The sequence below is a fragment of the Callospermophilus lateralis genome, chromosome 3, assembly GCF_048772815.1.
Source record: "Callospermophilus lateralis isolate mCalLat2 chromosome 3, mCalLat2.hap1, whole genome shotgun sequence".
NCBI lineage: Eukaryota > Metazoa > Chordata > Mammalia > Rodentia > Sciuridae > Callospermophilus > Callospermophilus lateralis.
Genome location: NC_135307.1, coordinates 132,119,441 through 132,146,862, shown reverse-complemented (window position 1 = coordinate 132,146,862; position 27,422 = coordinate 132,119,441). Strand labels below are relative to the sequence as shown.

The 27,422-nt window shown below is 37.8% G+C and overlaps 1 protein-coding gene and 1 pseudogene across 4 annotated transcripts in view; one reads left to right on the top strand and one right to left on the bottom strand.

The window, feature by feature from the left end:
* The window catches only part of Pde8a (phosphodiesterase 8A), a 150,943-nt gene that overhangs the window by 4,123 nt on the left and 119,398 nt on the right, over positions 1–27,422 (top strand). The gene's annotated exons all lie outside the window — the stretch shown is intronic.
* Positions 16,673–17,297, bottom strand: LOC143393502 (general transcription factor 3C polypeptide 6 pseudogene; annotated as a pseudogene).

Genomic DNA, 27,422 nt, shown 5'->3' with positions numbered 1-27,422 from the left:
CTGTTTATTCATTTCAGGAGTTATAGTCTGTGTGGTTACAGATAATGAGTGCTGTGTTCAGTTTGAACACTTACAGTTTTGTTTATTTTTAATCAGTATGAGCTTTAACTGTAACATTTCAATATTTTCTTGTCAGTCTGTGATTTACTCCATTTCCCTTTTCCTTAGCTAGGATGCAAATTGCCCTTGAAATGTTCATGTGTGGGGGAAGGCCTGCTAGAGGAAACCCTGGGCTTACCCTCCCTTGCTTTTTACAAACCCTCTGTGCACTGCTAAATGGTTAGTCACCCTGTTCGAGTCTCACTGATCAACTTTGTGAGGTGGCAGTCACAATTGTTTTGCTGTGTCCCCCAGGCCTGAAGCATAGTAGGCCTTCTGTAAACATTCCTTGAATTGGAGGGTTGTGTGAATCAGTGGAAAATCTACCTAGCTCATCTAAAGGAGAAAGAGAAACCAGTTTTCCTATAAAGTTTGGATTTGTTTTGTAGAAAACTCTCTTCAGTAAAATCTTTTATTCCACCCTAGTGAGCAGCATCAATTTCTCTATAAAGATCTAAGGATTAGTGCAGCTGGGTGGGTAGTACACCACAGGTGACTGATAAGATGCAGCAATGCTAACCTCTGACCAAGTGTTCATATCTTTGAGAGCTCGCTGAAAATCCTCACTCATAGCTTGTCAGACTATGCTCCCTTTTGCTTCTTTGATAATTTTTCTCCATTGGCTTTTCTTTTTCATTATCTCTTCCTCTCTTTCTCCAGCCTGCCTCCTTGCTTTTTCCTACCAGCCCCCTTTCCTCCATAAAACTAGCCAAACTAGCCATTTTAGAAACAAAGTTCAGTAGTTTCTCAGTATTTCTTAGCTATTGAATACAGTTTGTTATCTGGTTTTTAAATTTTGTTTTATTTTGAGACAGGGTCTCACTAAGTTACCCAGATCCTCCTGCCTCAGCTTCTCCAATTGCTAAGATTGTAGGCATACACCATCATACCTGGTTGTTTATTCTGAATTTATAAGTAGACTAATCACATTTTTATATTCACCTAAACTAATTGTGTGTGTGTGTGTGTGTGTGTGTGTGTGAGAGAGAGAGAGAGAGAGGGGCGGGAGACTGAGACTGATTTTGTTTCTCCACCTAGAGATCTTTTGGCCTTTTATAGATCTATGGAATTATTGAAAGTTTTCTTCTGAAAGTATAATTGAGAAAATGAGACCTAACTTTCTGCTCCTATCATAAATGACTATAATGTATCTCTAGAGTTCATGGTGGTGAGTTTTATCATTGTATGGTGCCTTTTGATATATAGGATCTTACTGTCTCAACATGCTTAACTACAAAGATTTTTTTTTACATTTTCTTAAATTCCAGTATATACATAAAATGTTTTGTATTTATATAATTCATTCATATATATAGCTTACTATCATTACCACCATAACTTTAAGTGTGATTTTCAAGATGTACATTATGTCATAATTCTTTCATCTCAGACCCACCCCAGCACAACCTGGATGGACTCTTTCTTTGTTAAAGTGAGGGTGGTGATGGGGCCCATGGTCCCTTCTTGAACCAGTGTTCCCTTTGAAGTGGCTTGTGACACTGGTTTTCCTTTGGATGGCTTGCCCATTTGGACTGGGTTCTTAAACAGGAGAAGGGTCAAGATGTGAGGCCACAGAGCGAGACAGCTGTCTCAGAATAAAATAAAATGCCCTAAAGGACAGAATATATATATATAAAATTAAACAAAACAGAAAGAGAAGTTACTTAGGATATGAGAAAGCCCTTAGTTTTGCCCAAGGTCTGTGGCTTCAGCCTGGTTTTTTAGTACAGTGAGGCAGTAGGAGGCAATGGACCCTCAAGTTCTTAGAGTGCAAACTATTTTATTAGTAATATCACCATTTCTTAGATACCCTTTATGTTTTAAGCACCCTGCTAGATGTATCTCAAATGTTCTCATTTAATCCTTGAAACCCAGCAGCTGGCTGGCATCATTTCCTCTTTACAGATGAGGCAGATACTAGGTTAGATACTTTCCTAGGGTCATACATTTAAGCTGGGATCAAATCCACTGTTCCTGGCCCTCATCCTTTGGTTGTGCCGATAACTACCTAGGTTGCATTGCATCTTCCATTCTTTGGCCCTCTCTTAGGCTACAGGTGACTGCTTAAAAAGCAGTCATTCTGAATTTGCATCACCAGGATTTTAAGTCTTTGTGAAAAAGTTGGTTATAGCCCTATCTTAGGCTCCTGTGTTTGTGGAAGTTGTAATATCTTTAGCCCTATTCCAGTTAACTCCTGAAATTAACCATCTTGTGACACTCTCTGGTCTTTCCTCTTTGTTGTCTGAAACACCAGTTGGTGGGGAATCCCTTGGGACTCTTTCCCTTCTCCCTCCTGCTCAGGCTACAGACAGCCTTCCTTAGCCAGGAGCTGATTCTTCCCACTGACTTCTGCCAGAAGTGCCTTTCCCCTAGGCCTGCATGTTGGCATCCTCCAAGAGTTATTAAAGGCCAACTGGAAATTTTCCTGAGCCCCTGGCTGGGCTTGCACTCTTTTCTGTGTTCTTGGGAACTTGACCCCCTGTAACCTTTGTAAGCCTAGAATTTCTATTTGGGGTCTTCTCCTAAATTGTAGGCTACTTAAAGGTAAGGACTATGCTCTGGTTTTATTTCAGTTCCTAAATGCTTGGCATACTTATCAAATACTTGGATAAATACATTAGTCTTTGAGGCTGTCAGGGCTTCATGTTCCCCAGGTCTATCACCTTGTTTATATTTAACAAAAATTGTTAGGGTATTGTTGTATGTATTTTAAGAAAAAGCCAGAATATCCTTGAGCCAGTGATTAATCTTTGGGGTTATTAGAAAAACTTTTGCCTCTAGTTTTGGCAGTGTTCAGGTTGAGCAGTGTTCCTAGGTCCCCTCCTTCTGTTCTACTTTTGTTCTGCTCTGTTTGGTAAGAAGAGTGGTGAAATATCATGTTAGAGCGTTGTTTTGACAAGTTTTGTGCTGCAGTTTCTTAGCTACAGGCGTGATGTGCAGTTTGACCATCCACACAGATTGGAAGGATATTGCAAAGTTCCCTGAACTTTGAGCATGATCTCAAGGAACTCTAGGATGGTGGGCTTGCCAGTGATTTTATTCTGTATGGGTTGAAAAATGCACCTTTGATCTGTTGAGTTCATCTCTGTCACTACAGAATGGCTGCTTTCTCACTCTGCTAGTGGAAGAGCTCAAAAATTCCCATGTTGTCCTGGGATGTTTGGAGTTTGAAGCAGTTCCCCAGTGAGATGTTTAAGAATACAGGAATAGGAGCCAGAGACTTAGGTTTAGGCCATGTGATATCTGGTAAGTTCTGATCTTGGGTTTTCTCAAGTGTAAAACGAGGTTAAAATACCGATTGTAATGAAGATTACTTAAAATAGTCTCTGTGAAAGTGTTTTGTGAATTCTAAGACATTATCACATGCAAGGATTGATCATTTTCTCAGTATCCTTTTTTTTTTTGTACCAGGGGATGTTATTTCGTTGTGGTTTTTGATTGCATTTCCTTGGTGGTTGGTGATTTTGAGTACTTTTTCATGTGGCTAGTGATCATTTATTTATGTAACTTTCCTTTTGAAGTTTTAAACTTTTTAATCAAAAGGAAATGTAAACATAATAATCTCTGGGTAGGGAAGGACTTATTAATGAGCAAGTTACACAAGAGATTAACCATAAAGGAAAGTGTCAATAAATTCAGTATATTAACTTTTCATCAAAAGAGAATGGAAAGGAGAGCCACTGACTGGAAGAAACATATTTTTAGTACCTAATGTCAATAAAGGATTAGTATCTAAAATATATTTGGAACTGCTGGATACAGTGGCCAATATTTGTAATGCCAACAACTCTGGGAGGCTGAGGCAGGAGGATTTCAAGTTCCAGGTCAGCCTCAGCAATTTAGACACTGTCTTAAAAAATAAAAAGGGATGGGGATGTAGCTCAGTGGTAGAGTTCTGTCTTTACTTCTAAAGTAAATCAATGAATCAGTTATAAGGAGCTTTTATAAGTCAATAAGAAAAATACAGCCAGTTGAAAAATGGATGCAGACTTGGAGAGGCATTTCACTAAAGAGGCAACCAAATTCCTAATACTTCTATGAAAAGATTATTATTGGGGAAAATGTAAATTAAAACCACAGCAAAATAACGTTTTACATCTACCAAATTGACAAATATTAAAAGCCTGACAGTATTTTGAGAAATTCCTGGACACTGTCCTTAGAGGTGTAAATTGTTTCAACCATTAAGGGAAACCCATTGTTGTTACTTAGTAACAACAATGAAAGTGAACATGTGACTCTGTGACCTACCAATTTTGCTCCCAGAAACACTTACACATCTTTACTAGAAATGTGTACTAGAATGTGCATAGCGGCATAGTTTTAAATCTGAAACTTTTCCATAAACCAGAATGTCCATCAGCAACATAAAGGATAAAACAAGTTGTGATACGCTTTTAAGAAAGGAATACTTGAGCTGGGGTTGTGGCTTAGTGGTAGAGCGTTTGCCTAGCATGTGTGAGGCATTGTGTTCCAACCTCAACACCACATAAAAGAATAAGTAAATAAACAAAATAAAGGTATTGTGTCTACAATTAAAAAAAAATTTAAAAATAATATAAAAAAAGAAAGGAATACTTTACCACCGTAAAATGTATTATAGGTTCAGGTATAGCTATAGGTCAATCTCAGCTTAATGTTGAGAGAAAGTCAAGTTATGGGAGAATTTTGCAAAGTACAATTCTTTTTATTTAAAAAAAGCATTTTTATTTAAAACTTATTAGCTAAGCAATATATAGGAATATATATATTTGACACACCCAGAGATGTTAAAGCTATGAAGAAAATCAAAGAAACAATTATTATAAAATTCAGTTAGACAGGGGGCTGGGGTTATGGCTCAGTGGTAGAGCACTTGCCTGGTATATGCGAGGCACTGGGTTTGATTCTCAGTACCACATAGAAATTAATAAATAAAGTATACAATTTGTTAAAAATTTTTTTCAGTTAGACAAAGTTTAAGGATTTAAATGGTTAATGGGTTGAGTGCCTAATATAGAGGATATAGGAGGAATGTGCCAGACTCTGCCATTTTATTTTTTAGGGAAGTTGGACAGGTCTCTGACCTGAAAGTGACTGATGGGCCTTGAGGGATGGAATTGATGTTTAAGGAGGAGGCAAGAGCTTGGTCTGAATTGGTCATGAGGTGCAGAGAGGGATTTTGACCTGGGCTGAGAAGACTGAGGACTTGGGTGAGTGGAAAAAGGGGGAAGAGGGTGGCAAGGGAAATGGTGGCTTGAGATCATGAGGAGGCTTCTGGGATAGAAAGGAAGGCCTGAAAACCAGGATGAAGAGTTTGAAGTCTATCCTGTAAACCTCAGAAAGCTCCCAAAGGCCTTTCATTTTCAGCAGGGTGGTTATAGGATAAACATGTTTTATGAAGATTAAGTTTTAGGCAGAAATTGCGATGGTGAGTGAAGAAAAGCTAGAGGTGGGCACCATCCAGGTCCTGTGGCAGTGGTTCAAGCAGGAGGTATGACCAGGTGGTTTGGGAAAGGAGGAAATGAGCAAAGGAGAAACAGAGGCTGGAACAGATTGGATTTGTGCAGTGAAGGGGTAGAGAAATGGAGGGTGACTCAGAGATTCTGGTTTACGGGCTTAGAAGGACTGTGATAACAGGCCACAATTTGTACAGTGCTTTATGGTTTGCCAGATGCTATTTTTGTACATCATCTCATTCCCTGTGAGGTAGAAAGGAGGGATTTTATTTTCCCTGTTTAAGACTTAAAGAAGAAGAAACTCTCCAACTTTGTGGTGACCAACTACAGAAACAGGTTCACTTTAATAGCATAGGGTAAATGCCAGAGGAGAGAGTTTAGGGAGTTTTTTAGAAAACCTTTTTTAAAAGGTTTTCTAAAAGTAAGCATTTACTTTTCCTCATTTCACTCATTCCACCATGTTTATTGCTGAAACTTGAAACATACAGGAAACAACAAGGATCACTAAGAAGTTACTTGAATTGCATGGTTAGGAGACAGCCTCTCATAAAATGGTGGCGTGTTTCCTTCCATTCACGTTTATTGCTTTAAATAACTGTAATTAAAAACTTTTAAAAACAGTTTTGTTCTTTAGTTCTAGGAAATATTTAGCTATTATTTACTCAAATATTTCCCCCCTTTTCTCTCATTTCTCTTCTTCCTTTTTCAGCTTCCCAAAAGAGAGGATTTAGACACAGCTTGATCTGCATGCCTCCTGCCTTTCTTTTCCTTCCTCTCTTGATGCTGTCTTTGGGAAGAAGTCTTGGTTCAGTCTTTTAGCTCACTAATCCATTCCTCAAGGCCTACATAGCTCCTTAGCCCATTGAATTTTTAAATTTGACTAGTTTTGTGTTCAAGATTTATGGTTTGTTCTTTTTTCATACTTGCTTATTCATGTTTTATGGTTACAACATACTCCCTTATCTCTTTGAGGATATTAATTATACTCACTTTAAAGTCCTATTCTGATTGCTATTTATTTAAAACATTTTTTTATTATGGTATAATGTGGGCAGCAAAGTATACAAAATCCTTAAGTGTACAGCTTGATGTATGTATGCTCCCAGGTAACCATCACTCAGATCAAGACAGAATATTTCCTGTACTTCAGAAGGCTGCCATAGGTCTCTGCAGTGGTTTTTAGAATTTTAAACATTTTATTTTGAAAAACCTCAAGCATACTGCATATTACTTAAACTATTTTCAGGTATACAGTTCATTATACCTAAAGTATATTCACATTTTTTTAGATTTTTTTAAAGATGGAAACAATATCTTTATATTTATTTTATTTATTTTTATGTGGTGCTGAGGCTTGAACTCAGTGTCTCACATGTACGAGGCAAGCGCTCTACCGCCCCATATATTCACATTTTTATGCAAGCATCACCACCATCCATCTTTGTAACTTTTTCATCTTGTAAAAACTGAAATTGCACATCCATTAGCCAATAACTGCTAATTCTCTTTCCTGCCCCTGGCAACCTCCATTCTCCATTCTCTGTGAACTCAACTATTGAAGGTACCTCCTTATAAGTGGAATCTTACAGTTGTTCTTTTGTGACTGGCTTATCTTACTTAGCATAATGGTGTCAAGGGTTATACCATGTGTCATATTTTAATAATCCAGTTGCTTATTTTAATATGTTTGACTTCATGATTATACCATTTTTATAATCAGTTCTTTTTGAAGACTGAATAATATTCCATTGTATGTATGTACCACATTGTTTTTTAAAAAAAATATTTTTAGTTGTAGATGAACACAATACATTTATTTTTAATTATTTATTTTTATATGGTGCTGGGGGTCGAACCCAGTGCCTCATACATGCTAGGCCAAGTGCTCTACTGTTGAGCTACACCCCCAGCCCACCACATTGTTTTTTCAATCACTGATGGACACTGGGGTTGCTCCAACTTTTGGCTATTGTGAACAGTGCTGCTGTGAACATGGATTCCCTGCTTTTAGTTATTTTGGAAATATATCCAGAAGTAAAATTACTGATTTTAATTTTTTGAGGATCTATCATAAGTATATACTATTTTGCAATGTTTCAGCTAATTGTATATTTCTGTTTCAATAATAATAATAATAATTTTTTGGTACTTGGAATTGAACCCAGGGTGCTCAACCACTGAGCTACATTCCTAATCCTTTTTAACTTTTATTTTAAAATAGGGTCTCACTAAGTTGATGAGGCTGGCCTCAAATTTACAATCCTCTTGCCTCAGCCTCCTGAATGGCTATATAATAGACACGTGCCACCATGCCTAGCTCCATTTCAGTAATTTATAACATTTTTATCTAATATTCATATCATACCATATCAGTATTCCCTATGATTTCAGAAATATCCTGAATTTTATTTGCTTATGATCTTTATATTTCTTTTTATACACACCCTTTTTAAAGAGGCCTGGCCACTTGGGTCCCATCTTGCTTCGTTGAGCTGTCATTTAGCTTTCTACCTGCTATCTGTCTTGTAAACTGGAAATTGTATCTAAAATGGATTCATGGTAAGTATTTTGGTTAAAATATATCATTGGTCATTCATGAATGACATCAGAAGACAAGCCACCAGTAAAAGATGTTCAGATTAACTAGGTGAGTATAACAGTCTGGTTGTTAGGTTAATTTCCTCTATGGTTAGATAAGTGTCTCCACAAGGCCCAGGTGTTAAAGTCTTGTCACAATTTCTGGTGCTGTTGGATGTGATGGATCCTTTAGGAGTTGGGAACTGATGGAAAGAAGTTAGGTCATTGGAGGCATGCCCTTGGAGAAATTGGGACTCTGATCCCTCCTTTTGCTTTTTCTTTGCCTCCTGGCTGTTATGAGGTGAGCAGTTTCTCTTCCTGTGCATGCGCCCCACTGTGATACTGTCTCTTCTCCAGTCCAGAAGCAAAGGGGCCAACTGATCATGGATTGAAATTTCTCAAACTGGGAGCCAAAATAAACCTTTCCTCCTGATAAGCAGTTTAGCTCAAGGATTGTGTAAAATTGACAGAAAATTGACTAATACAGTTCCTTTCCTTTGACCTGAAAGTGATCTATATGGCATTTGTCACTGTACAGATATTCAATTCACCATTGGCTCTTCACCTATGGCTGGCTGGCTGGTGGCTTTGTTTCTTTCTTTTATTCATTCATTCATTCATTTTTTTAAGAACCAATTGGCAATCCTATATAAAACAACAATTTTGATTAGAGTTAACCAGAAATGTTTCCTCATCCAGTTTTTTTCCCTATATTTAATAATTAGTGTTCTTTTTTACAGTAGAAGTTCCCCTGATTATTTGGGGTGGTTCAATGACAGTAAACTATCCATATTGGAAAGGCAAGATTAATAATTTTTTTGCTTTAATTAATATTTTAATAGTAAAGGGCTGTTGCCTCAAATGGTAAAGAGTACTGTTTTTTTTTTACTGAATTTCACTTTTTTATAATTTTTTTAAGATGTTGATGAACCTTTATTGTATTCATTTATTTTTATGTGGTGTTGAGAATCAAACACAGTGCCTCACACATGCTAGGCAAGTGCTCTACCATTGAGCCACAACCCCAGCCCTCTCTTTTCTTTTTGACTTAATTGTGGACACGAATTTGTATTGGTTGCATGTATTTAGATCTATTGCAGTTTTGCATTTTTTTTTAAAGACTGAAATTGTATTAAACTACCTTTGGCTAGTTGGAGCTCCTTCAAATTGACTTCTGTGTTTTTTGACACAATCTTATTAATCTTTTTTTTTTTTTAATGTTGTAGATGGACACAATACATTTGTTTAGTTTTTTTATGTGGTGCTGGGGATCGAACCCAGTGCCTCATGCATGCTAGGCAAGCGCTTCACCACTAAGCCATAACCCAGCTTACAGTCTGTTAATCTTTGAAAGCATAAACAATCAGTTGTTTCAGCCTCAACTTGTATCTTGCTTGTCCTAGGCCAAGAATGGACTTTTTCTCCAAGGTGCCCTGGTTCCTCTCAGGGAAGTGGTGTTAGAAACTACAGTCTAGGAGCTAGAGATACTCATTACTCTAGAAGTGGTATTATTTGGGGGTCATTTTAATGGCTAGATCTGGAAAATGTGTATAGTAAGACCCTCCAGAAATACATATTTATGTTTCAATTTAGGTTTAATAGTTCAGTTGCTTATTTTAATATGTTTGATTTTTTGTAATGTATCATTTTCCTCTTACACCAACTTTGGTTTGTCTTCCTTTGCTTTTAAGCTTAAGTCCTTGTCTATCCAGATATATAATAGTTAAGTATTCAGTCATACCATTTTACAGTTTTTATTTTATTTATTTAATTTCTTCATTTAGTTTTTAAATTTGAAATTTGAGCACATGATGTGAGGTAAGGATAATAACTAGTTACTTTAGTGGAAATAACTAGTTATTTTAGCCGCTTTTATGTGAGCTATTCCTTTTTTTCCCAGCTGGTTTATACTTTTACATTTATACTTCTTTGGATTATCTATTCCTATACTATTACTACACTGATTTCATTTTTATGACTTTATATCACGTTTTAATTCAGTGTTTGGTAAGGTTAATCCCTTTCTTTATGCCTCACTTAAATTTTTTCTTAACTCAATTATCATTTATTCTTCTTCCATGCCAATTTTAATTATTTGATGCTGGAGATTAAACTCAGGGCCTAGTGCATGCCAAGAATGTGCTCCACCACCTGTACTTACCCCCTACCAATTTTATAATAATTTTATTTTACCTGCAAATTTGTTATTGGTGAGGGGAGATTCTGATCATATTGTAGTCAAATCCACTGTAATTTGGGAAGAATGGATAACTTTAAAGTTGTTGTAGTAGTCCATTTTCCATTGCCAAAACAGAATACTCGAGGCTGCGTACTTTATAAAGCAAAGAGATTTATTTAGCTAACTGAACTTTTAAGTCTTGAAAGTTTGAGATAAGTGGCTCCATTGATTCAGCTTCTTCTGAGGACCTCCTTGACTGTGTCACTTCATGGCAGATGGAATCATGGCAGGAGTGTATGTTGGAGAGATCACATGATAAGAGAGGAAGCCAGAGAGTAGGTGAAGACCACACTTGCTCTTTTATAACAACTTTCTTGTAGGAACTAACAGGATCCCACAGAAACTATATTGAAGGCAATGACCCCAGTGACCCAATTGCCTTCCATAGGCTCCCGCTCCTGCTTTTAAAGGTTCTACCACTTCCTAGTATTGCCACATCGAGGATCAAGCTACCAACACATGAACCCTTTCGGGATACATCCACACCATAGTCAAACCAATAATATTTCTTTTTTCTGTCCAGTAATGTGATATTTATTATTCATTTATCTTATTTTTATATATTTTCATATGATTTTGATATCTTTTTAGGAGGCTTTCATGTGGTCAGAGTAGTTTTTCATTAACTCTTGTTTCATTAGTTAGATAAAATATTTGATATTGTTGAAAAAACTATTTTCTAAACATTCTTATAGTTTTCCAGCAGATTGTTTTTTAAATACATACATATTCTAAGTGTATGATATTTGGGATTATTGGGATAGATGTTTATGTTATTACCCGACTGATCGTTTTGGGTCTTTCTGAAGGAATGCTTTTTAAAATTCTTTTCTTTTTATTATTGTATTATAGTTATACGTAATGTTGGGGTTTGTTTTGACAATTATACAAACATGGAATATAATTTATTCTGATTCAGTCCCCAGTACTTCCCTTTTCCCTTCCTACTTCCCTCTCCTGTTCCCTTCCCTTTACTTATTGGTCTTTCTTCTATTTAATAGTTTTTTTTTTTAAAAATTAGTGCATTATATGGGGCTGGGGATGTGGCTCAAGCGGTGGCGCGCTCGCCTGGCATGCGTGCCGCCCGGGTTCGATCCTCAGCACCACATACAAACAAAGATGTTGTGCCTGCCGATAACTAAAAAATAGATATTAAAAAATTCTCTCTACCTCTCGCTCTCTCTAAAAAAAAAAAAATTAGTGCATTATAGATACACATAAAGGTGAAATTCACTCTGGTATATTCATACATGTACTAAGGATAGTTTGGGCAGTTTCATTCTACCATCTGAAGTTTTATTTATTTTTTATTTTTTGGTCCCAGTGATTGAACTCAGCAGGGCTTAACCACTGAGCCACTTCCATAGCCCTTCTTATTCTTTGTTTTAAGATAGGGTCTTGCTAAGTTACCTAGGGCCTTGCTGAGTTGCTGAGGCTGGCTTTGAACTTGTGATCCTTTTGCCTCACCTTCTGCGTAATTACATGTGTGTGCCATCATACATATATACATGTAATTCTGTGGGAAATTCATGTGTGTGCCATCATACCTGGCACATGCATAGGAATTTAAAATTAAAAAAAAATTTTTTCTGTTGTGTTGGAGCTCAAACCCAGGGCCTTAGGTATGCTAGTCTAATGCTCTACCACTGAGCTACAACATTATACCTAAATTTAAAATTTTAATCATGAATTTAATTTAATTTTTTTTTTTTTAGTTATAGATGAACACAGTACCTTTATTTTATTTTTATGTGGTGCTGAGGATCAAACCCAATGCCTCACACATACCAGGCAAGTGCTCTACCACTGAGCCCCGACCCCAGCCCCTTAATCATGAATTTTTAAAAAATAATTTCTCATATTATTTTATATCTTGACTCCTAAATTTTATAAAAAATTGCAGCTATTTTAAAGGTTATTAAAATTTCTTCAAAACAACTTATATGATGCTAATGCTGCCATGTATATCTTCCTACAAAAGTATGTACAAGTGTGATCATTTTCTTGAATTTATTCCTAGAAGTTGAATCTACTTTTAAGTCTTGGTTTAGAAAACAATTCTGTTAGGTCAGGTTTTACAACATTTTGGGGTACTCTGCAAAGAAAAAGGATTATATTTTCTAAAATTTATGTATAAATTTGACTCAGATTAGTTACATTTTCTTATTGAAATCTTTCATTTTCTGAATAGTTTTATTTCCTAATAGGATCTTTGACTTTACCATAACCAACTTCCTTGTTTTGTGGGGAGGAACTTGAAAGCCTCAGGCATTTGGGAAACATATCCAAGATTACACTGCAAGTTTTGGCAAAGCCAAGACAAGAACCCCAAGTTAGCACTTGCTCCTTATTTCCCTGGTACTGTTTATATTTGTGAAAAGTAGGCTAGAGATAGTTATTTTCTGTAGTCATTTCATGAGATATCCAGGCATCAAACCAAATTGCTCTCCTAATTCAGGTTTGTGAGGTGTACTCTTGTCCCTTGGTTTTGCTGCATCAGAGGCGATAAAGAAATTGAATACCTGGAATTTCTAAGCTTGGATACCATTAGGGAATTGCTTCATTATTGCAAAATGGCTCTGTTTTTACTTTAAAGACCATTATACATATTTGTTTTTCCTTTTTAGTTTGCATCCTGAGTGTATGGAGTTGGAGTTGGCATGCAGTGAGACCTATATAGCATTTACATAATCACTCACTGGATATTTGACCGTTCTTTTACTGTTTTAACATTTTTAGATAAAAGTAGAAAGTTTTGGTTCCTTTTTCTCCTTTAACTCATTATGCCATGTCTTTTCTGTTTTTTCTAAAGTTAAGAAATAGGATCTTGAAAAGCCAAAAATTCCAAGGAAGGTGAGCTATAGTAGAACTTTGCCTTGAGATAAAGAAGGCAGGTGTGGCATCCAGTGTGGCCCTGCGGTTCAGCAGGATTATCAGAAGTCTCAGAAGACCTCTCTGGGACTCTGTGATCTCTAGAGATTAGTTTTCAGAGGCTGAGAGTTAGGAAGTGTTTGAGTGGTCTTCTAAGTCTCACTTCTTGAATTCTATTGTAGGCATTCTTTCTTCAATTCTCCATCTACACAGAGAACTTTAGTTTGGTAAATGTTTGTGATAAGGAGGTCACTAATTCCTTATTGAACAATAAAATATTTCCTCAGTCATTCAGCATATATTCATTTAGTGCTTACTGTGGGCCAGGAACTTCACTAGTCATTTGCTGGCCACATGAAGATGAGTAAGATGTGGCCTCCCTTTTTAGATGATCTGCTCAGTGGAAGATGAGCTTGCCTCTAAATGTATGCGTCTCCCCTGCCCCTGGGTTCTACAGTGCCTGTTCAAAATCTGAACATACTGTTACTGTCATATTGTCACAGGGGCAGAAGAATTGGAATCATAAGATTTAGATTTGAATTTTGACTTTGGTACTTTTTAAAAAATATTTTTTAGCTATAGATGGACACAATATCTTTATTTTGTTTATTAATTTTTATGTGGAGCTGAGGATTGAACCCAGTGTCTCAACGTGCTAGGCAAGTGCTCAACCACTGAGCCACAACCTCAGCCCAGCTTTGGTACTTTTTTTCACTGTGTAAATGCATACAGTTCCTTGTATGGAAAATATGACTATGAGAGAATGTATGGAAACATAACTTCTAAGCTGTTACGCATCATAGGAATGATAGACGTTTCTTGATTCTCATTGCTTGTTATCCAGAATTGTTTTCTCAATAATGGGTCAATGGAGAAGGAAGCTCTGTTATAATTCTTTCAGTGCTGCTGAATATTCTGATAATGGAAAAATAAACAGGGGTATACTGCTTTTCTGGCCTGTAAACCAAAAAATAATTTTCAGTGCCAAAAACTTGTGTTTGTCTTGAGAGGCCAAGAATGTTTCTACAATGTAGGATAGCTTCAGATCCCACGGTGAATCTCTTGGATCATCACACAGTTTTGGTTTAGGTTGGGTTGTTTATGAGCTAGCTTTTGCTTACTATCCTCATTTCCTGCTGGGAGTGGTTTCTGGTCAAGGCTCCTAAGAGTTGAACCTGTCCTTCCCTTGTGCAGACACTTGCCATCAGGGTAGGGTACCTTTCCCATACCCAGGCCTGGACAGACCTCTGGTCGTGGCACTGCATCTGGGCCTTTCTTCTCCTCATCAGGTCGGTGTGGAGCCACCAGCTTCTAAACAGTGGCTGTGAAGGCTTTGCCTCTGCCCTCAGCATTCTTAGCTTTTTCTACTTCTGTAGAGCCAGTTTGCTAAAATAATTAGCCTTATTTTTCTCTTTCATGAGAAAATTTTCTGGAATCTCAATTACACTTTATCTGTTTTTCTGAATAGTATGTTTTCAGATCTCGTTTCTGTAGTTCCCAGCTAACTAGAACCTGATACAGAAGTTCAGAAAAGGAGCAAAGTAAACAATGCAAGTATGGTTGTGCCATTGCCCTGCTTAAAGCCCTCTGTGACTCCACCTTGTCACATTCACTCCTGTCTTTGTCCTCTGGGGCCCAGCCTGCTAGGGCTCTTGCCCTCTCTCCTGCTTCATCCTGTGCTGTACATACTAAACACCTCAAGTACTATATTCAGTGACTTCTGGACATTTCAACCATTCAGTTCCTTGCCAATGCTCTGCTGAGAAATTCTCCCCAACTTAGCACAATGACAGAAGACCCTTGATGAAGGTAGGGCTCTGAGAGAGAAGTAGGTAACTGTTAGAGGAAGGGTTTTATGTGTGGAACAAATTCCTCAGAATTTCGTGTTTGTGCTATTTCAGTACAGAAACAAAGCAAGACTAAAATGGGATAGAGGGTTTTTCCTGGCAAGGTCAAGCATACTCAGGATAGGGAGGGCCTGGGGGCTGTTCTTGGATGGTGTTTGGCTCTCCCAGCTGTTTGGCTATGGCCATGAGAGCTGAAGAAGGTCACCAGAGAGCAGATGGATGTTGTAGGGACCAGGGGAGGTTGTGGGTGGTATTTCTCTGAACTCCTGGTGGAATCCAAGGCTGCTGCAGTGGCCTACTATGAAGGGCACCTGAAGAAGCTCTCCTGTCATCATAAATCAGAGATCTTCTGGGGTTGATGGCACACTACTAAGGGTTGGGTTATGAGATCACTGCATGAGCATGTGGGACAAACAGACTTTTCTGTGATAAGCTTGGCACTTGTTTTTGTCTAGTTGTGACAACTTATTAAAGCATAGACCACTAACCTTGAAATCTGCTAGAACTGAGATAATATAACAATAATTTAGCTCCTTTTTTGGTTCAATAATTTGTTAGAGTGGCTCTCAGAATCTTGGAGAACACTTTTCTTATTAGGTTGGTGGTTGATTATATAGGAAATATTAAAGGATACACAGAACAGGCAGATGGAGAAATATAGGGTAAGGTTTGGAAAAGTCCCAAGCACATCAGCTTCTGTCCCTGTAGACTTAGGTGTGCCACCCTCCTAATAAATGGTGTGTTTTCTTTAAACAACCTGGAAGCTCCTTGACCCATCTTTGTGGATATTTACAGAAGCATCATTATATGATATGATTGATTAAATCCTCAACCATTGTCATCAACTCAACTTTTCTCTCTTGTCTTTTTTTTTCAGGGGACCTGATAATTTCAGCACTCTAATCACCTGGTAGATTCCCCTGATAACTAGCCCCCCATCCTATGGTTGTTTATACAAGAGCTTTTCATAAATCATTAATAAACTCAACTGTGGTTGAAAGGAACTTGTGATGGGGCTGGGGTTGTGGCTCAGTGGTAGAGCACTCACCTAGCACATGCAAGGCCCTGGGTTCGATCCTCAGCATCACATAAAAATAAATAAATAAAATAAAGGTATTGTGTCCAACTACAACTGAAAAAAAAATTAAAAAGAAAGGGACCCTATGATGAACAACAAAGGATGCTTCTTACACCTTGATTTTTCTAGAGATGCTCCAGAGTTGTTTCAGGACAAAAGGCATTGTAACAAAAAGAAGTTGTTAGCCAGGAACTGTACTTATTTCTTCTTATGTCCAACTGTGCTTTCTTATTAATTCCAACTTGAATATGTTTCTTTAATTCTGACTTTGGTATGTTTGTATTTTTCATTTTATTTTTGAGTTTAGTAGATGTCACATAAATTTTTTTTACATATTTAAAAAATTTAATTCATATCTGGTCTTGAATGAATCTGGTGTATTAAGTTGTGCCCTAACTGGAAACATATGGCCAAGAAAAACAATAAAATATATGGAACTGCCTGAAAGCTACATAGTTGATTATTTAGCATAAAAAGTCTTTTTTAAAAAGTTCATGACTAGTTAGTTATTAGGAAAATCATTTCATCTAGGAGTGATTTTTAAGGCAGCATCTTGGAGTTTCCATAAAAACTTAGAACCTTCCATCTTAGAAGAAGGGATATCAACAAGAGGACCAAATTTCTCTATATCCAAGTGCAGTGGTTTCTTCTGTTCATAAATCAGGTTTGAACTATTGTTCATTTACATCTCTTGCTCTTCTAACTCCAAAGGTTTATTGAGGCTGGAGTTACAATTCAACTTCATTTTCGTGTAGAAAGCTACAAATCATATTGGGTCTATAGGAGAAGTATTATCCTTCATTTGTAGCCATTTTGCCCCACCTGTTTTCTTCTCCTTTCTTCTGTTCTGTCATAAGAGTTCTTGTCATGCTGAACTTCTTCATTGTATGGTATTATATTTTAGTGCTATTTCATTATTGCCTTCTGCATCTGCATTTTCAACATTTTCTTTAGATACAACATGAGTTCTAAAAATATTTTCATACTCCCCAGAAAAGAACATAGCTATCCAATTGTAGAATGGCCCTTTCAGTGTCAATTCCCAAAATCTTGCATTTATTTTCACATTTTGAGAGAAAGTTTGGATCAGTAACTCCTGATAATTCTACCAGAACTGCTTCTAAGGTTCCTTTCCAGAACTTCTCCATTCTTACTATGGTGGGTTTTTTGAGACCCTTTTTCTAATTACAGTTGTCTCCCAGTATGCACAGGGGAATTGATTCTAGGATCCCCCTACCCATAGCATAATCTGTGTATGCTGAAGTCCTGTATATGATATAATGTTTGCATATAATTAGCATGTCATTAATCATGTCTAGCTTACTTATAATACCTGTACATGCTGTGTAATAGTTGTTTTACTTATTGTTTAGGGAACAGTGACAAGAATTTGTACACATTCAGTACAGATGCAATATTTTTTCTGATTATTTTCTATCCATGGTTGGTTGAATTTGTGGACACCGAGCCCACAGATACAGAGGAGGCTGAATGTATGTTAGTCAGGATTCTTTGGACTGCAAGTCCAGTGTGCTCTGAGGCCAGAAGAGGAATTTGTGGGCTGTCATAGCCTGGCTTACATAAACAACCAAGGGAAGGACATGGGTTTGCTAACCCTGAGACAAATGAAACCAAGATTTGTTCCATCTTTTCCTCTTACCAGTTATCTTCTTTTTCTTGTGCTGTTTTTTGCTGTTCACTAGGAAACAATGCCACTGGCTTCATTTTGTAGCTTATAAATGGAGATGTTTTTTCATTAATTCCAACTTGAAAAGTCCAGGGGAGGAGCTAAGATGGGCCTGGCCTGGAATACCGGCCTGTCTCAGTGGCCTGTGGGTGGCCTCCATGATAGGCAACAACTTTCACAAAACTGGGCATTTGGAGTGGGGAGGAATACCCAGATGAAGGAAGGGTGTTGGTCAGAGAGAACAAAGCTGCCCTTACACTGGGATTCTACCCAGGCTTCTCAGCTTAAGAATTAATGCTACTTTTATATATAATGACAGTCATTCTTTATGCTGATTCTGAGATACCTTGCATTCTGAATTATCAGAAACTTTCCATTCACTCTATTTGCCAAGAGAACAATGGATGATAACACATGGGAAAATTTCATCAATGTTTGACATAGAAAGGGCTTCCTATTTGACATTGTCTCTTATTCTGTGTATTATTGTGTGTATTATTGAGGCTGGAGTTACAATTTAATTACTCTGCTCTTCATTACTTCTTATTTATTTATTTATTTTTATGTGGTGCTGAAGATCGAACCTAGGGCCTCACACGTGCTAGGCGACCGCTGTACCACTGAGCCACAATCCCAGCCCCATTACTTGTTTTTGTACTTGGTACTTTCATAGTTATTATTTGCTCATAATTCTTTTTTTTTTTTAATTCCAGTGATAAGATCACTGCATCCTGTGTTCTGATTCTTCAGCTATATATTCTTCACTATATCTCTGGTGGGTTATATAACCTTGTGGATTTTAACCTGTTAAGAGAGGGTGATAGAAGAGTCTCGATTATGTAAAATTTAAAATGCGTATTTCAGTGGATCATCTGTAGCTCTGCTGTCTTCAACACATGGGTCCCAACGTCACTGTGCTTATTGGTATGGACACGCTCCAGAACCAGGTCTGAAGTGATCCATGTCAGTTTTTTCACATTCTGTTGGTCACATGGTCATACTGACTTCACCAGAGACTGGGAAATGTGGTCTAGCTGAGTGTCCAGGAAGAAGAGGAACTGGGTTTGAGTAGCTAGACAGTCTCCACACTTCTTGGTAACTTTTGTTATTTTCCCCCTTTCCCATACATGGCAGTTGTGTCGTTTGGGTGGGATTGAGCTCACTCCCTGCCCCAGTTCTCCTTGCCCCAGTTATTGGTTCAAAAATAGAAACATGACCCAGGCCCAGATTGGGCAGGGCTTGGAAAGCCTCTGGTCCCGATTAATAGTTCAGGGACAAGCATATGAGGCTAACTGTCCCAATTGCTATAAAATGGTGGAGGGAAAACCACTCCATCTTGATGGCAGAACCAACTTTTGGAGAACAAGCTTAGAGAATTGCAGAATCAGAGTTGGAGTCCTTTTGAACCTTGCCTGAAGTGCACAAGAGCTGATGCGGACTTTGCATCAATAGGAGCCATTAAATTCACTTTATCGCATAATAATTTGAGGTTAATTTTCTCTGCTTGCAACAACAAGCATTCTGATTGATACAACTTATAAAATGGAAAGGGAGAACGGAAAGAAAAAGATAAAATGGAAAGGGAGAATGGAAAGAAAAAGGTTAGAACCTGGATCTTAAGTTCCTTTTCCTTTCATTGTTGACATTTATGTGGTGTTTCTTAAATATTTGAATACTCCCAAGCAAGGTCTGATTAGATGGTATCGAAGCTTGATTTCCCAAATCCTTAGAATTACAGCAGGGATCATTCTATTCTTTTAAATTCTTAAAAAAAAAACTCTTATACAATGATTTCTCTTTGAATAATATATAGTTCTTTTGAGGAATAAATTATGACACATCTACCAAAATGAATGGAATATAGACACATGATTTGTTTTCCCATATTTTAGCAGATTCTCTAAAATTTGTCTTTTCATCAAGCAGGTATATGTAATAGATGTATCATACACATTTATAGCTGTATATTATCTCTTTTTTAGTAATTTTTTGAGTTGAATGTTCCAAACCCTTTTGAATAGTTTGTCAAATTTGTTGATTTTATGTAGCACCTTCAATTTGAAAAAAATGTCTCATGGGGTTCCTGAAAGAACATTTTAGGAGAATCAGTAAGGCAGTTTGAATAACCTGCTAAGTATGCATGGACTGTTGTTTAAGAAGCTCATGTACACAACCAGAAGCCCCTGGCTCAACACAAAGACACCTCATACACCTGTGGTAACAAATGTACAGCATCAAGATCCAATCTGAGCCAATTGTGGTGGTGCATGCCTATAATCCTAATGGCTCAGAAGGCTGAGACAAGAGGATCACGAGTTCAAAGCCAGTCTTAACAAAAGAGAGGGCTAAGCAACTCAGTGAGTCCCTGTCTCTAAGTAAAATACAAAATAGGGCTGGGATCTGTCTGGCTCAGTGGTTGGGTACTCCTGAGTTCAATTCCTGGTAAATTGCACCCCCCCTGCAAAAACAAACAAACAAACAAACAAACAACAATAACAAAACACCCCACAAACCAGCCTGATTCATTCCTCAGAACATAGAGAACAGCAGAGAGGTGACAGCCTCAGCAGTAGAACTGACTTTGTTTTCAGAAAGGCTTTGAGGTAACTTCAGAATACTTACAGTAGGATGAAAATAGAAAAAGGAATTGGGATCAAGGGAATGTAAGGGGGTTTAATCAGTGAAGTCAAGAGTCAGCAGTTTGTGGACATATTGCCACAGGGACATGCATGGTTGTCACACATTTGGCTCTGAGTTTCCCATAGTCTCACCAAAGAGGGAATTTAGCAATGACTCAGGAACAGTTGTTTCTGAGCTGAGGCCCAAAGAAATTACTCTCCTGGGTCCTTTTTGAGAAATGGGGTGCTTACTAGTATTCCCCTAATAAATATGTGTTCATGAGGAGGAGAGGAGTGGTCAGGAACATGGGCTTGGTGCCCAGCCATCTTGGGACATTGTGCATTTATGTGCTGTTTTACAAAGTTGTGTGATCTCTTTCTTCAGCAGTGCTTGGCTACCCTTTAGTGTGGTGGAGGTCTAATGTGAACAATTAGATGGATATAGAATTGGAGTTTTGCATTTTGCAGAAGGTCCACTAGCTACTAACAAGGTGGATAAGAGAGTAGAAATGAGGGTACTGGGTTTAACAGAAGTAACAGGCATTAGAGGAACCTGGGGAACTAGAAGAACAGGTGAAGATGAGGGCAAGGAAACATCATGTAAAGGGGACTGGAGGTTATGGGCTTAGCATAGTGCATAATAGGTGGAATTGCTGAGCACCTTTAACTCAGTCTATGGTAGTGAAGACTGCCAGCCACAAAAATACAGAAATACGCAAAGCTGATCTGTGCTGTTGGAAGTCAGCATATTGGTACTGGAAAAGGATTCTGGGGGTACCTGGTCTGCTGGTGATTTCGCTTCTTTTTTTTTTAATTTTTAGTTGTTGATGGACCTTTGTTTATTTATTAATTTATATATGGTGCTGAGAATCAAACCCAGTGCCTCACATATACTAGGCAAGCACTCTACCACTGAGCCCCAACCTCAGCCCCTGATTTTGCTTCTTGATCTGGATGCTGGTTATACAGGTATGTTCAATTTGCAAAGATGCATCTACTAGTAAAAGTACATAAATATGCGTACATTTTCTGTGATTATTAATGAAGTGTATAAAAGGAAAGAAAAAGAATGAATGTACACTTGGATGTCAGACCACTTGTTTTCATATCCAAGCTCTTGTCACCTTATAGCTGTGGGGCTTTGGGCAAATTTTACTTTACCTCTCTGCCCTCATATTTCAAATCATGTAAAATAATAATAATAACACCTACATCAGAGAGTGTCACGAGGATGAAATGAGTTGATACATGTCCAACAAATACTCCCTGAGTATTAGTGATTATTAGTGATTTTTGTAAGTAATAGTTATTATTATAAATGAGAATGTCTGAGGGAAAGCTGATGAATTGAGAGATTGTGATCAGATTGCTCCTGGACATTCTGCCAATCAATATCTGGGGTGGGGCAGGGGTCCTCAGAGTGGGATTGGGCTGTAGGTCATAGTCACAATAAAAGATAAGGAACTGTGAGGGGGTGGTGTCAGACTTGGGATGGAGAATATGGAGCTTGGGGCACTGAGGTCCTTAGTGAATGTGAGTGGTCCAGAGATCAAGGGAAAGTGGTGAAGGTGGCATTCCTGGGTGATGTCACCTTATAGCTATGGGCCTCAGAGGCCTAGGAGTGGAGTGCTTCTTTGAGAGCGGTAGTGGAGTGGTCTGGAGGAGTGTAGCTGTGGCCTTTGCAGAGTCCTGTTCCAGGGCTTTTCCAGGAGTCTCTGTGACTGTTCAGTTAGTAGCCCAGAGAAGCATCAGAAGCCAGGAGATATTTGCTGTTGTGTCATTGAAATATGAATTAATTACATCTGTTTCAGTGTTTTCAGAATTCTATTCTCAGTCTTCTGATACCTGCAATGGTCTGCCTGGCTCGCTGTTTCTACCTTTTCCTGGGAATCTTGACTAGATATTTCTCCCCACCAGATCCTTTTTCCATACTCTGTAACTTCAGTGATGCTGGAGGAAGTTAGTCATTCTTATCCCACCTCCTGGACCTAGTGGCAGTTAAACTCTCATCTGAAATTTTGCCACCAGGTGCAGGCCTTGTTTCTTACACCCTGTCAGGACTGCCTGATGCTTGCCCCACAGCTGGGGTCTTCTTTGCTTTTGGCCAAACCCTTTTCTGACCCTTACTCCAAGGATGAGATCCTCTCACTTGACAAGGACTTCCTTTCATCCTCTGACTCTTCTGCCTTTGCTACCACCTTCACCTCACCCTTCCCCACCCCTGCCTGCTGAGCCATTGCATTTTCCTGACTCTCCCTGAGGCAGTCATGTCTGCTAGCATTGTCTGGGGGATGAAGCCTGCCTCTCCTGCCTCTGAGTAATCAGGTGGGACTCTACCTTAATGAGCCTCTGAGGTTTCCTGGGCACCCAGCTCCCAGGTCAGCCTGTCCTTTGTCTTCAGGGCTCCTGTTCTGACAGTGGGCAACATTATTAAAAAAGAAAGAAAGAAAGAAAACTAAAGGAAGTACTGCTTATGTAACTTCTACCCTTTTGCCTTATTCTTCCTGGGTATATGTTGTATGATGTTAGTTAGGGAATGAGGACATAAAGTGGAGAAGGGTAGGAGAGTCGAAAAGTAATTTTTATTTTGGGACTAGGCAAAGATAGTCGAAGGAGCCAACCTATAGACTAATTGTGGTGCTCTTCTACCTAATAATATGGTACAAGTGTTATAAATCTAGGCCTCTTTTCTTTTGAAAGTGGTTTTTCAAAAAATCATTTTCAGGGGCTGGGGTATAGTTCATTTCATCTACAAGTAAATTTTTTTAAAAAATACCATTTGGCGGGGCTAGGTTGTGGCTCAGTGGTTGAGTGCTTGCCTTGCACACATGAAGCCCTGGGTTTGATCCTCAACACCACATAAAAATAAATAAATAAAAAATAAAGATATTTTAAAAAATTTGGGTCTGTAGGTAATATAGAATGTTTTATAATTAGACCAGTGAAATTCTATTCACACGTATTTTCTATGACCTGAGAATAATGAGGTTATAAATCAATTTTTATAATGGGATTTGCTGTCCTAAAAGCTTACCCTTTGTAAAATTTAGGAATTATGGGGAGGGTAATGATGGAATTTATGTAAAGGAATACATAAAAGGATTTTAGTTCAGAAAGGGACAACTGGCCGTCACTTTTTCTTGGCCAATTTTCATCAAAAGTTTAGATTTTCTCCAGACTATGGTAGGTTATCTTGTCTATTAGGAGAAAATCCAAGTGTACACAAAACAAATGTTATAAGCTGTTAAGAATGTATATTAGTAAGGATTGGAAAGTTGTTTATAATATTTACTGAAGTTGAAAATAAGCATATTCTCAGAGGGACTTCATTACCCTAGGTACATGTATGATTGCATGAATTGTGTGACTCGGCTATATGCACAACCAGAGAAGTGAAAATTTCTGCTCCATTTGTGTACAATGAATTGAAGAGCTTTCTATTGTCATGTATAACTGATTAGAACTAGTAAATAAATTTTAATAAGCATATTCTCTAACCTACCAATTCTAGTTTTACCAAAAGTCATGTAGTACTAGAATGTTCATTGTACTATTTACTCATACTAACTAACAACTAGAAATAATCTCATAATCCATCAAAAGGAGAATAAGTTGTGGTGTAAGCAAACAATGAAATACTTTATAAGAATGAAAATGAAAGTACCATTGCTAGGTGCCGTAGCATGGATGAATTTCATAAGTGTTGAGCGAAAGAAGCCACATATCAAAAGATTATGTGTTTATATGATTTGGTTTCTATGAAGTTCAAGCTCAGGCAGAACTGTGGTGTCTAATTCAGGAGATGCTGAGCTCTGGAAAGAGGGAGGGGTAGTGATTTGGAGAAGGTGTGAGGGCTCTGGATACTGGTAGTATGCTGGTTTATTACCTGGTGGTACTTATACAAGTGAGTTCACTTTGTGATAATTCACCAGGCTATACACTTATATTAATCTTCAATAAATATATCTATTACCCACTCCCCACCCCAGTATGTATTATACTTGAGTTAGAGATGTATGTATGTCCCTTCCGGCCTTAGGGACTTGACATGTGCTAACTCTTCCTCCTTGTCACCCATCCTTTGGGCAGTCTTCCTTGAGCAGTTCTTTCCTTCCCATCTCCACACAAGCTGGGTCCAGTTTACCTATTTGATGTACTGTTAGTGGCACAGCTCTGATTTCACCCATGTGAGTAGTTAATCTGCTTCTGGTGTGTGAGTTCCAGGAGAGTGGAGGCTGGGCCAGTCGAGCCACTCACTGTGTTTCAGGTACTGCCACTGTGCCTACACTCATTGGTACTGTCAGGTGAATGCACCAAATTGCCCAGTTCCAGAGGGAGCAACAATTCCTTCCCTGTCCTTTGACTTCTAGTTCAGAAAAGTGAGAGCTTGAAGGAGCTGTGAAGTTGAAGCCCTGTGAAGGTTGCCTGGAACATTTTTGAGATTATCATAGCTTTAATAACCTTAGAGGGTGATCTATAGGAAAACTCAGCTGAGAGAGAGAAGCAGTGTTGGCTCATTGGTGTCCCTTAACCTAGTTCTATGTCCACTAGTCATGTTCCTGAGAATGAGTAGTTTATATATTATGACTTCATTTGTTCTGGCTTTTCTCATGACAATCCTAAGGTCAAGTTTATTTTAAGCCTGAGAAATATGTCCTGGAAGTCAGTTCCAAAGTCCTTATTTCCTTTTTCTTTCCTTTGTATTGAAGTATTGGCTATCCCCTTCATCTCCTCCCCCAGAACAACTTTGCGAGTATCATGAATATTCTCAATTTTGCTCTTTCCCTTAATGAAAGTTCTTTTCCAACCAAATATAGGAAAATGGCACATTCTTATTTACCATGCTAATGTGACATCTTTTAGCCAAAAGCAATGCTCCAGTTAACCCAGTAGGAAGAAAAATTTAAGAAATACATTTACATTTAGACTTTATTTGTTGGATGATTTTTGTTGGGCTTTTTTCTTCTTGTGTGATGTGGTTAGGAGACATGTCTAGAGCCAGACACTACCAGTCCAAATCCCAGCCTTTTGGCAAGTCTCATAACCTCAGCTTTTTCTTATTTGTAAAATGGGAGTAGTTGTCAAGATTTAATTAACTTTTGAATGTAAAAATGGTCTGCCTAAAATATTATGAGCATTCAATAAATAGCAGGTACCCTAAAATGGAAGATTCAACTTTATTGTTAGAAAAATAATGGTTTAAATCTATAGTACCTATTAAGATTCTAAAAAGTTGAGGCCTTTTTGTTTAAGAATATATTTGGAAATTAATTTTGGTAACTTAAAAATGATTATGCATACCCAATATGATTATGTATACCAGTTCAATCCCCAATACCAACTATACAATTTACCCTTGAGAATTAAGAAGGAAGTATAATATCATTATATTGATTTGTATAATTCTTCCCACCACATTTTGTTTTAGAAACAAGAGTGGAGTGGGGTGGGGGGGGTGAAAATTTTGGAGAACCTGATAAACTTCACCTCTTAATAATGTTTCCTGAAGAACAGCCCCATCCAGAATTTCACAGGAAGCTGGGAATGTTAATTGGAGCCATGAGTTCTTTATTTTTCCTTTCTCCAGCAGTTTTTATTTGCTCTGGTTTTAAGGGCTACACTAAATGACCCTGTATTTGTTATTGAGAAAAGGGAAGGCTGAGAAATGTTTTGCAAAGAATGGGAGATGGTAATTACATTAAAATGTATAGATTTGGACCTTAGCAACTTTGGTCCTAAAGGGTTTGATGGGGGAAATTATAAGGTCATAAGGGCTTTGAGATGTGGTAGAAAGAACAGAGACTCTCGATATCCTGCCTCTGCCACTGTGTACTTCGAACAAGTTACTAACTTCTCTGGGTGTTGCCTTCCTAACTTACAAAATAGAAATGATAAATTCTACCTTATTGAGTTTTTGAAAAAATGTGATAATGATACTTTTCCTATGAGACAGTGAGATAAATATAAAGGAGTGAGTTTTTATTAGCTCTTTTTTTTCCCCACTTGAACTTAACCAAATATATGCTCTGGCAAGAATAAAGGAATTCTGTTCAATAGACTGATTGCAGAAGGATTGCAGGTAGGTTGCCAACCTAGGAAACTTAGCAAGACCCTGTTTCAAAATAAAATAAAAAAGAGCTGGTGACATAGCTCAGCGGTAGAGTGTTCTTGGGTTCAATCCCCAATACCAAAAAAAGGAAGATAAAAAGGATTCATTGCAGTTAGTTTGTTTAGTATTATGAACCATTTCTTTGTGGAGAATTATAATATATGAAAGTAGAATAGTATTATATTTGTTGTATAACAATGACCCAAAATTTAGTGGCTTATAGCAGTAATAGTAATTGATTTCTCACTATTTCTGTGGGTCAGGAATTTGAAAGTGTCTGGCTCCGAGTCTCTGTGAGGTTGCAGTCAGGTGTTGGCAGGGCCTACAGTCATCCTAGGCTTTACTAGGACTTACTTCCAAGGTAGTTCACTCACATAATTGACCAAGTTAGTGCAGGATGGTATGAAGATGGGTCATCTTCTCAGGGCTGCTCAAGTGTCCTCACAGTGTGATTGTTGGCTTCTCCCAAAAAAAGCAGTCCAAGAGGTCAAGGCGATCCTTACAATGCCCTTTCTGATGTAGTCTGAGATGTTAGATATCATCAGTTCCACCATATTCTGTTTGTTGCAGAAACCTCGATAACTCAGTGGGGGTGGAGACCATATAAAATCTTGTGATAATCATCACATCTGTAGTTCATTAGTGATGATGTGGTGGCAACTGATGATATTTAAATATTGTCATTCTTTTTTCATTTAATACTCCCCTCACTAATTATTTGATAAAGTTTGAATAGCACAGGCAAGATAAATGCTTGTTTCTTGCTCTTTATTTACCAATTGTTAGAATAATGATTTGGCTTGCTAGCATCCTTAAAAGAGGGCCAGCTAAATTATATTTAAAAAATTTTTTTTGGCAA